The sequence below is a fragment of the Salvelinus namaycush genome, chromosome 8 (genome assembly GCF_016432855.1).
Source record: "Salvelinus namaycush isolate Seneca chromosome 8, SaNama_1.0, whole genome shotgun sequence".
Lineage (NCBI taxonomy): Eukaryota > Metazoa > Chordata > Actinopteri > Salmoniformes > Salmonidae > Salvelinus > Salvelinus namaycush.
The window spans coordinates 63,669,793-63,682,292 of record NC_052314.1 but is presented as its reverse complement, the minus strand read 5'-3'; positions in this window follow the sequence as shown (position 1 = coordinate 63,682,292).

Here is a 12,500-nt window from a genome sequence, read left to right as displayed (position 1 = left end):
AGAGGGGGAACTTCAGAGTCCTGGTAGTCCTCATTTAAATCAAGTTGGAGAAGAAAAGACACTATTGATTCCAAAGTCTGCTACTCTACTTGCGCTCAGCCTGCTTGAAAGTCCCCATAGAGGCTAAAACAAAGCCGATGGATGGACTTGTTTGAGGCTAAAAGAGTGGTACGCAGCATGGGGTAGAGCTCCAACTAGGAACAAGAACAGGAGAAAGAGATGTTGTAAACCTCAACACTTCAACTCAAACCCGACCACTGTATCCATGACAACCAGGTGTAACTGACTTGACTGTAGTAACAGCACAACGTGTCCAACAATGTCCACTCAGACTCATACCCATAATGCCCCACACTGGGATAGCACCTTGTGTGCACCATCCTTCTACATACAGGTTCCTTTGTAACAAGAACACTACTGCCACATTGGGGATGTCAGGTGCAATTTCCATTCGCCGACAACAAGGCAACATTTATGGTTCATAAATACCCAAAGAATAAATAACAAAAACACACAGACATTGAAAAAAGCAGCCTGACTTCGAGTGTAAGGTAGCAATGAGACGTAATGTGTACACAGCAGCCTCTCTCCCTTTCTCTCTCTCTCTCTCTCTCTCTGTCTAACTCAGCTGTAGGATAAACAGAGAGATAACAATGTGACTAAGGTCTAATTACCGCTGTGACTGCTGTGACTGCTGTGACTGCTGTGACTGTGGTGACTGTTGCCCATCACTGCAGAGCGGTGGGGCTTATGATTCGCTGGCGGTTGGCGGTGATGATTTGACACCGTTTGATCTCTGTGTAACCAATTGCAGGGCTCCCTACAGCTACAGTAGGATTTGTTTATGGATTGATTGATCAAAGGGACGCCTCCATCTCTATGTCTGTTTCATGTAAACATTCCGGGGAGACAGTTTGAGTTTTGTTGTGCTACTATAGCAACAGTGGAATGTGAGTGTTGACCACACTGGATGTGGAGATGGATAGGAGGATTACATCGTTGTTTTTCTTTACTGTTTGGACACTTCCTTAATTATAATCAGTGGTGGAAAAAGTACTCAATTGTCATACTTGAGTAAAAGTAAAGATAACTTAATAGAAAGTGACTCAAGTAAAATTGAAAGTCACCCCGTAAAATTCTACTTGAGTAAAAGTCTAAAAGTATTTGGATTTAAATATACTTAAGTATCAAAAGTAAATGCAATTGCTAAAATGTACTTAAGTATCAAAAGTAAAAGTTTTAACCATTTCAAATTCCTTATGATAAGCAAACCAGACGGCACAATTTTCTGACGGATAGCCAGGGGCACACTCAAACACTCAGACATAATTAACAAACGAGCATTTGTGTTTAGTGAGTCCGCCAGATCAGAGGTAGTAGGGATGACCAGGGATGTTCTCTTGACAAGTGTGTGAATTGAACCATTTTCCTGTTAAAACATAAGAAGTACTTTTGGGTGTCAGGGAAAGTGTATGGAGTAAAAAGTACATTATTTTCTTTAGGAATGTAATGAAGTAAATGTTAAAGTTGGAAAATAGAAATAGTAGAGTACTTAAGTAGTACTTTCAAGTATTTTTTACTTAAGTGCTTCACACCACTGATTATAATCATCAATTATCATGCTGACACTGCAATTACTCAACAACTAACCGTAGCAAATGTGAAACTGATGGATTTTAAAATGTATCCATGGGTTGTTATTGTTCTTTTATGTACTGTTTTGAGTTGATGCATTGATAGACAGCTTGCTGTAGATTGTATGTAACACATGATTTAGTTACATACAATCTACAACAAAGTGTCTATCAATGCATCAGAGGAGGCTGGTCGGAGGAGCTATTGGAGGACGGGCTCATTGTAATGGCTGGAATTGAATTAATGTAACAGCATCAAACACATCAAACATATGTAAACCACACGTGTGACTCCGTCCCATTTATTCCATTCCAATGAGACTGTCCTCCTATAGCTCCTCCCACCAGCCTCCGATAGTGCACATCAACAATATTGTCGGTTCAGTTTAAGATTTCACACTCTGTCCAAATGTTGGGGAGTTCTGTGTGCTCTTCTTCTCTTTCCTAAGACGGGCCCCATCTTCCATCTGTAAGCGCACAATAATTCTTATGATGAGAAGACAAGAAGAACTCCCTCTATTCCACATGTGACTGTGTATCCCCGAAACACTACCCCAGCCTAGCGTAGCTCCTCTCCCTCTTTGATGAGAAGCTTTCATGTGAAAAGTTGAGAATAACTACATGGGTTAGGGTCCAAAGGATACAGTACCAGCAACAATAACATGCAGTGTGGGTCGGTTTCTAGAGCAACAGTATGGTAATCTTCAGGAAGTGCTTGTTCATGTTAAAGCTGAGATCCGCGATAGGCGAAACAGCGCCACTGGCCGACCCAGGGCATTTGTTATTGTTTTTGCGTTGAGGAAATGAGCATCCAACGATGTAAAAAAAACAAAATGGTAGCACTCTGCTGTGATGTCACGCGTGCTGTGATGTCAGAGGGAGAAAGAAACTGTGCTGGTTGTTTGAAGTAACGTCTTTGTTGTTGTAATATTGAAAATGGACGAGGCAGTTTCACCGCTACGGTTGCGGCTTTAAGGTCGTCCAGTAACCTAGAATAAGAAGGAATAAAGGAAATGTCACACAGTAGTGACATTTATTGTGAATATAATGAAATAAACATTTACAAAAGAACATTCCATGTCTTCAGATGTTCATTTCAACATTGGACAGATTTGCCGCCTAAAAATATGATACCGACCTTTTTAATCAAATGCAGATCACCATTATTTGTAGGAACATTCAATGCTATGACTTTTATTGCTGCAATTTCATTCTGCTTAACTGAAATCCTATGTGTCACTGTTGGTCTTTGCAGGTGTCATTTTGGCGAGGTGTGTTCTGCTGCGTCTTCCTCAGTCGTGCTGAGGAGAAATACCTTCTGAGAGGAGACCCGTGAGCTCCACCTTGCTGTTGTCACTGCTCGTTTAGCTCTCGCAGGTTAAAACCCCCAACGAGGTGAGACGTCTGTCACACACACACACACACACACAACGTTGAGTTTCATTGACACACACACACACACGCCCTACCCTGCCTTTAAACTAGCAGACAGCAGCACTAGTGCCGCATGAATAGTGCATACTGTTAAAGCCCACGGTTTACAGAGGATCAGAACCTGCAGTAGCATCCTGCTGAAAGGGCTTTGGGGAATTACACTAGTATCTTTATTTACACAACTAGCTGCTTCATAAAGCATTTACCACTCAACGTGTGTGTGTGTGTGTGTGTGTGTGTGTGTGTGTGTGTGTGTGTGTGTGTGTGTGTGTGTGTGTGTGTGTGTGTGTGTGTGTGTGTGTGTGTGTGTGTGTGTGTGTGTGTGTGTGTGTGTGTGTGTGTGTGTGTGTGTGCGTGCGTGCGTGCGTGTGTGTACAGTATATTTAACACAGGGGGAAATACTGTAGCCAATGAGAGAAAGAGAAATGCAACAGATCCCCGCTCCAGTGTGTGTGTGTGTGGGTGGCCTGGTTGGGGTCATTAGAGGCAGCTTGCTGTGCCCTGATTGGTGCATTCTCAGTGTGCGAACACAGCAAGGGATCGATTAGTACCTAGTTTGGCATTTCACACAGGCCCTCCTCTCTACCTCTGTTTCAAACGGCCCCAGCATCTAATCTGCACAATAGAGAGCAAAGAGAAGAGAGGGAAAGAAGAGCAAGAGAAGAAGAGAGACAGAGAGAGAGAGAGAGCAAGAGAGAGAGGAAGAGAGACAGAGAGAGGGAGAGAGAGAGAAAGTCTGCTCCAGTGACCTTTCCTTTATGAAGGGAAGAACCAGAGACCAACCTGAGGTCTCTGATGTACTTGAGCCTGTCTACAGACACTAGTGAAAAGGTATTTTACATTTAATTCAGTACATTGATCTCTACCCGATCAACAACAACTCATTAACTGAACATCATTTACTACAAATGACCTGAAACACAAGACTAGTGCATCTAAACTCAAGTTGGTAATTAATTGAGGTGAGAACCCTGGCAGAGGGGGCGGAGAGGTGCCTACCATAATGCCAACAGGAAGGATATCAAGTCCAATTTACATTCTATTTACATATGTAGCCAGAAACACATACACACACACACGCATGCACATGTGCACACCCACCCTCCCACACACACTCCAAAGTGGATGGCCCTTAACACGTGGGTGACAAGATGCTCAGGAGTGCATCAGTAGTGGGATGGGAGGCACCGAGGGGGAAAGCTGAAATCAGCACCGAGCGAGGAGAGAAAGAATCTGGCTGAAACTACACAAGAAGAGAGAAGAACAAGTCTTTTAATGAAGCAACCGTGGTCCTCGGCCATAATTTTCAAAGGAGCAGCCCAAGATTAAAGTCAAAGGAGTCTCCCAATGGCTTCGAGTCTGCACTTCTTTGAAAAACACCCCCAGTGTACAAAGCTTTCCCCCCTTTTTCTCTCCTCCTCGCCCACCCCGTCCTCGTCTTTTCTTTCTCTCCCTTCTCGCTCTTTCTTTCTTTTTTCTTTTCATAACTGAAGCTGCACTTTAGCCACCAAATGTGGCCCCCTGATCCCATCATTAGAACAGCTCAGGCAGGAGGGCTTTACGTGGAGAGAGAGAGAGAGAGAGAGAGAGAGAGAGAGAGAGAGAGAGAGAGAGAGAGAGAGAGAGAGAGAGAGAGAGAGAGAGAGAGAGAGAGCACTGACAGAACACTGACAGACCTGGGCCCCTGCCACGACAACGAGGGGCTTGCTCTTTAACTGCAACAGACACCTCCTCTCTCTCTCTCTCTCTCACACACACACACAAATACACACACACACACTCACAAAAGGATGAATAATTGATTGTCCCGGGGCTTCATGTGTTAAGAACAGAGGAGGCGTGCCAGTAGCGTTTTCACTTCATATTTGAATTGTCTTTAGTCTCCGCCAGTCATCTCCATTTCTACCACCTGTCTTAGTCAGATGCAGCGCTGGAGCGTACCTTAGCCCCGGAACTAGCTTTCATCTCACACACACACACACACACACACACACACACACACACACACACACACACACACACACACACACACACACACACACACACACACACATACACACACACACACACACACACACACACACACACACACACACACACACACACACACACACACACACACACACACACACACACACACACACACACACACAGCTACTGGAGGAACAAAAAAGAGTGAGAAGGGAGAGAAGAGAACATACTGTTTCAAGAGATCATTATCTAGCAGGGAGAAACCAGGACACAAGTTAGATTGCTCATAGACAGCCTCTCTCTCAATCTCTCTTTTTCTCTCTCTCTTTCCTTCTCTCTGTTTATCATCTACTATCGGGTGATGGGTAACCTTTGTCAGATCATCTCAACAACTAAAATATTTTTCAAAAAGGCTGAAAAATATTTCAATGGAGACAGTCCCCTTTTAAAAAGAGTGTAATGGAAAAGTAAAGCAAGCAGACGTGCCGCATGCGTTCCACTTTCCTTCACCCCCCTTTCCTCAACACTTTGCCCCTGCTTCACTGAAAGGAGGAACCCCCTGAATGAGCAGCAATAAGTTAGCATCTAGATTCTAAGTCCATATGCATTATACATTAAGCAATTAAAAAGTTTAAATGTTGGGTATTTTAAACCAAGACTGCAGGTCACAGCGGTGGTTTTGAGGAACTGCTGGATTTTCTTTCCTGTTTAGCAGGATAAACACCAGATGACTCTTTGGGTGTTAGAGAGAGAAGAGAGCAATGGCCTCTGGGACATGGAGAAAAAATGTTTTTCTGATGATTTACTCTTAGTGTGACCCTCTAACCATCTTTATTTCTCCGGTTTATAAAAACAAATCAAATTCAAATGAAATCAAACTTTATTTAAAGTGCATTTAAAATCGTAACACACTTTGCGTTAAAAACAGTTTCTGTGATACATTGTGAATTATTCTGTTCATGGGCCTAGTGATTAAATAGCTGTTTGGGTCCCACTTTGAACAAACTACAACTCATAAAGGCTTTATATAGCATTCATAAAGAAAAGTCAAAGTCTAAAGTTACAGTCAAACATCAACACTCCAAATAATCATCCATCTATAATGACAACATGCATTAAAAACGACACCGTGATTGAAGATAGATCACCAGAAAAACAACCAATCTGTGATGTTGATGATGGCATAACCTTAAACACACTTGGGTCCCCACAGTGCCAGCAGGAACACAAACCCCCAACTCCTTACGCTTTGGTTCGCCCCTGTAAACAGCGTTGTAATATTAAACACAGAGGGAGTCTGTGGGACCGAACCACCACTCTGGGGCAGATAGGGATGTCTCGCACAGGGTCTGAATCCTGAATCTTGCCATTATGACAATACCCAGGACCCCAGTAGGAACCGTATCAAAGATGCGCCGACGGTTTTATCGTATTAATCAATTGGAAAATATTTATACACACCCTCGTCCCTCATAAAAGGAAATTACTCCTTTTCAAAAAGGCAACCAATGCTCCATTGGAGCCCATTGGCAAGGCATGAAAAGTTACAAAGCATCAAAAAGCAAAAATTAAAAATACAAAAGACGATAGAGACGGGGAAAAAACTACCCAAGACACATTAAAAGGAAACAAAAATTATGTTAAAGAATAATTATGGAATGAAATCGTGGATTGCCTCAATAAATCACCAATGGCTCCCCTTTGTAATTGTCCAACATTACTTCCTGATTTACTGTGTGTGTGTGTGTGTGTGTGTGTGTTTTTGTGTGTGTGTGTGTGTGTGTGCGTGCGCGCGCGCGCGTGTGTGTGTGTGTGTGTGTGTGTGTGTGTGTGTGTGTGTGTGTGTGTGTGTGTGTGTGTGTGTGTGTGTGTGTGTGTGTGTGTGTGTGTGTGTGTGTGTTTTACCTCGGCTATCCAGTCGATCAATAGGAAGTGCTTGAGGTGGTATTCTTAATTAAGGTAATTCATGGGGTGGCCATTCTGAGGGTAAATTACAAATCACTTTGCACATGTAGATACTGCATCCTCAGACTGCCCTCAACATCAATTAAGTTGTGCTATATACCCTTTTTAACATTTTGTACTGAAGAGTCAAAAGAGCAGAGGTCAGTGATTTAAAAGATAGTGTTTATGTAGATACACCATCCTCTGGCCGCAACATCACATCAGTGAAGTTGTGCTGTGCCCTTTTTAACATTTGGTCCTGAAGAGATGAATGACATTGTACTGTTATATATTTGTTTTGGAAAGGGGGGTGGGGGGTGGGGGTGGGGGTGGGGGGGAGGGGGGTGGGGTAGATCAGCTTTAATATTGCAGATAGATTGTGGCTTCAGTCAATGTAGTTCTCTGCATCATTTCCAATCCCCCATATACATATTTTTGTAAATATATACACTGTAGATCTATTATTTTAAATATATTTACAGTATATGTATATATATATATATTACATGTTCCTTTATTATTTTCCACTAACCCTACCACCCCTCCCCCGCTTATGCATATTATATACATTTTATGGAAACAGTATATTTTACAATAGTTATCCTTTGTTTGTTTTAATCCTTTTTAGTCCCATCCTTCAGCTACCCTCAACCCATCCTGTCTATCTCTGAAGACCATCCAGTTTTGTTCAAGCTGCCGTACATTTTTCCACTGTGCTGTGATGTTTCACAACTCTAAACCCTTTTAACCTTTTACTGCAGTCGGCTAAATCAGGGTCACACAGAGTGTTTCTTGGTAGTCTTAAACAAATCTACTTTGAAACAAAAGTATACACCTCACACACATGGTTATGGGCTTAAAAAAAGAAGACACCTGTACCATGTCAGATATAGAGTTGAAATATATTACATTTGGAGTTTGCGTCCCAATATTACACTTTATATCCATCACAGAAGACTGAAATATAACAAAACTGTTTGACATAGAAACACCAGATTTTCGTAGACAAATAAAATAATATCTATATTAGTTATGAAATTATGAATAATATTACTAACATTCCACCCATGAGGCTAAAGAGTGCACTTTTGGACCTTGACTGCAGGAAAGGGCTACGTCTCTTCCTTAGTCAGAACTACGGGTCAGTGGTTGGAGTCATGCTTCATTCTGGCAACATAAAGAGAGGTATTCAATGTAATATGGAAAATGTAGGGAAATTAAAATGATTATATAAATTATACAGATATCTAACTCAACCCTTTGAAGTTTCTTCCTCCTATCTAACACATAGTCAGAACTACCGGTCAATGTTTGGTTTCCTGTTTAATTGCACCAACCGCCAGAGAGGTATCTAATGAGGCCTGGTGTTTAACCTGTTGTGGATTCTATTGGACCAGCATCTGTCAGAGTGACAGGGTGTTTGTGTGTGCATGCGTGTATGCGTGCGTGTGAGAGAGCTGTCTGGGGGTTAGCGTACCACTCCCAGAGGCCTGTGACATCAGTCTTCAAACAGCCCAGCTCTTTATTGGCAGCTCTTACAAAGGTACAATTAGATGGAGAAGAGATGCCCGACCTGAAACCAGCTGAAGATCAATGATGCCACACTGTCTCCAGAGGAGGAGGGGTTTCACATCACGGGAGAAGCAGAGTTTGATGGATCTACATCTGTATGTTGTAGAGACTCTATGGTATGTTTTATTTAAAAGGGGTCAACAAATCAAAGTTCAGTTTCAAATTTTTACCTTACATTTATACATTTTAATCGTTTAGCAGGTGCTCTTATCCAGAGCGACTTACATTAATCTATTCTAAAAAATCTGAAAATATCCGACTACATGACTTATTTTATCTCATGGATGAACTTTTGTTCCTAGAAGTATGTTTTATATGCCTTCTAGATGAGAAGGACAGTTGTTCATGGTACAGCTAAGACTTTGTATTTGAAGAGTGGTGAAATCAAAGGGTCTGGAGAGGAGAACAGTTGATGAAATACACATCTCTTGTCCGAGATGAGAGTGTATGTGTGTGTGTGTGTATGCGTGTATGCGTGAATGTGCGCGTTCGTGCATACTTGTGTGTATGTGAGTGTGTGTGTGTGTGTGTATCCACACGTTTTGTTGATTGAATAAAAACTGTATGGAAGCTACGGCATAACCCCTGCAAGACAAAGCAGCAACATCGCCGGTCTGCTCCCCGCTAATTCAAAGCAATTCTATTCTCCCACCACCACCACCCCTCGAAAAAATGATGCCAATTGAATTACACCACGTTCTCCGCTTCTCTACTGTACAGACAGGAAGCGCCTCGTCTCACCATCTATAACACAGGCCTCCCAGCCACTATTAAACCAAGATATTCAGATCGGGGACGAAACGCATCATCAAAACAACACAGCGTCGCGGCGGCGTGCAACACAGAAGGGAGATAAGTGGCAAAGAGACCTAAGAAGAAGAGAGAAGAAGAAGAGAGGAGAGAAGAAGAAAAACGCTGTAGTTTACTAGTTGATAAAAACAATGCTTGCTTATGCCAGCAGAAACAGGCTTAAATACACCCCCATGAATATGCAATTTCTGTGTGAGGAGCCTGACAACAAAGGGTATGGTGTTGTTTTTGATGACGCTAGGGTATCGGTGGTGAGGCTAGGGTGTCGGTCGTGTGCCAGCCAGCATGTGGAACAACAAGGAACAGACAAGGAAGGGGCCTACTTACCTACTGAGGCATCCTGCAGTTGCCTGTGTCTGCGTTTTTCACTGGGAGAATACGCGTGAGCGGGGATGTGTGTGCGTTTGTGGACGTGTGCGTGCCTGAATAAGACGTGAGGAATACTGGCATTTAAAGTCAGCCTATTAACATCTGAAAAATGACATTTAGGTTTTGGGCCTTTGAGGGTAAATGAAGCCGCTCCAGTCTGAACGAACAGCAGGTGAGAAACGGAAAAAGGAGTCACTCACTGACTGTGTCTAATGTGGTTATGTGGTTACCGTGGACACAATGGTGTCACAGTGGTGTCACCGTGGTGACAGGATGAGTGACGAGGGTGCGGTGTCTGAATGGTAGATATACATGTACAGATGGGCTCTGTTGACCCGAGTCGTGTTCCTCTGCCCACTTCCTAATGAAGATCGACGGGGGAGCTCTCATTGGTTCTCATGTTTCATATGTTTCCTCAATGGAAAAGGATATCAAGGATCTTGCTGTCATCCAATAGGACAAAACCTCCACAAAACTGTTGTTTTCTGTACAACATTCGTTTAACAAAGAGAAAGCTAAGAAGAAGGAATTATCTCTGTTGGTATCGTTCAGGTGCTTAGAAAGAGGCCTTTGAATCCTGGCAGAGCCAACAGAGTGTAAATAAACACTGAACAACATGCGCTCAACAACGACGCTGTCAAACAGCCCCTTCAAGAAGTGTCAAAAGTTCAGCCCTTTCAATTACACACATTTTAATATTCATGTCAGAGTCCCTCGGCTAATTAACATGCACCGTTAAAAAAAAGAAAGTCTAATTGTTCAAGAAAATGGTGTTTTATGTTGCGGCAGCGGTAATAACTAATGATGGATGAATTGCATTAGCATACATTTCATCATACCCAGACCAAGATAATATCTGATCATTGTGCCACAGAGAATTGCTCTAAGTTAGAGGAAGTTCATTTCATTATCTCCTCCCCCTCCCTTGTTCCTTTAAACCCCCGCCGCTTTACAATAATTGGAAAACAGAATAAAAGATTAGCTTTTTACTGGATGACGGGACGCTAATAAAGTATGATGGAATGTTAGCGTAGTAGCGTTACACAGGGACTGGCTGCCAATTATAGACAGGCAGTTTTATAGACGGGATAGGATGGTGGAGGACCCACCTCTTCGTCTACTTTACAGTACAGTACCATCGGGAATCCTTATAGCAGACCGGGCTCTACTGTGGATTACAGGCTAATTGCTAATGTTACATAAGGCATAGGAGAGGGTCTTGGGGGGGATGAGGTTTGGTCCTTTTATGGCTATAACGGAGAATGAGACACAGGTCTAATCAGGCCCCGTTTAAACATAACAACTATGCTATAGATCAAGGAACAGGTCAATCACACTAACAATTACAAAAACCATTACCAGCACAAGAGCCATCACACACACACGCAAGCACACGCACGTACACACACGTAAGCACACGCACACACACACACACTACAGTTGAAAAACAGAGCAATAAACCAGATGTAACTAACAGATTAATCTATCTACACTCAATAACCAACCAACCCTCCAAACCTCCCTCCAGACCTCTAGAACCAGCAGGGCCCCCCAGACGAGCTGCTCTCCCCTCCCCACTCATCAGTCACCCTGGGCAGCCTCTCCCCGGACGGGGTCCCCCCTGACACCCGTAATGGCTGTTTGATGACCCTCATAAAAGGAGTCAATGTATTGATGGGAGCCCCTTTGAGGACCAACAAAGTCATTTGTATGGGGATCAATTCAGTTAAATTCATAGGAAGAGGAGGGAGGGGAATAGATGGGGGAGAGGGGGATGAGGGGGGAGGATAGAGAGATAGACCAACAACAACAAAAATTGCATCCCACGTGTGACCTCTCGGATCAGTGAGTGGGCGTGTGTTGACACAGACAATCTGGTGTGATGATAGTCTGTCTGTAGCGGTGACGTTGTTACTAAATAATTGAATCGCTCCACAAATCAGATTACCATGTAGTGGGTCTGGGCGCATTATTCTACTGTCTCTATGGTGACTATCCTCCATGGGAGGATTTACAGAGGACTGTTGCAGTCTTGTGTCTGTGTTTGTATAGTCTAAATATGGAGCACTAATGTAAAGACAATGACACTCTGCTAATTGTTACTATTTAAAACAACAAAAATAACTCACCAACAACCTTCAACTGGCAAACTCCAACAGAGGACCATCCTGGAAGGAGACAAATCAAAGGTAGTGTTCTATAACACCTGATTTAACAAAGTTAGTGTCTTATAACACCTGAATAAACAGAGTTAGTGTCTTATAACACCTGATTAAACAAAGGTAGTGTTCTATAACACCTGATTAAACAAAGTTAGTGTCTTATAACACCTGATTAAACAAAGGTAGTGTTCTATAACACCTGATTTAACAAAGTTAGTGTCTTATAACACCTGATTAAACAAAGGTAGTGTCTTATAACACCTGATTAAACAGAGTTAGTGTCTTATAACACCTGAATAAACAGAGTTAGTGTCTTATAACACCTGAATAAACAAAGTTAGTGTCTTATAACACCTGAATAAACAGAGTTAGTGTCTTATAACACCTGAATAAACAGAGTTAGTGTCTTATAACACCTGAATAAACAGAGTTAGTGTCTTATAACACCTGAATAAACAGAGTTAGTGTCTTATAACACCTGAATAAACAAAGTTAGTGTCTTATAACACCTGATTAAACAGAGTTAGTGTCTTATAACACCTGATTAAACAGAGTTAGTGTCTTATAACACCTGATTAAACAAAGTTAGTGTCTTATAACACCT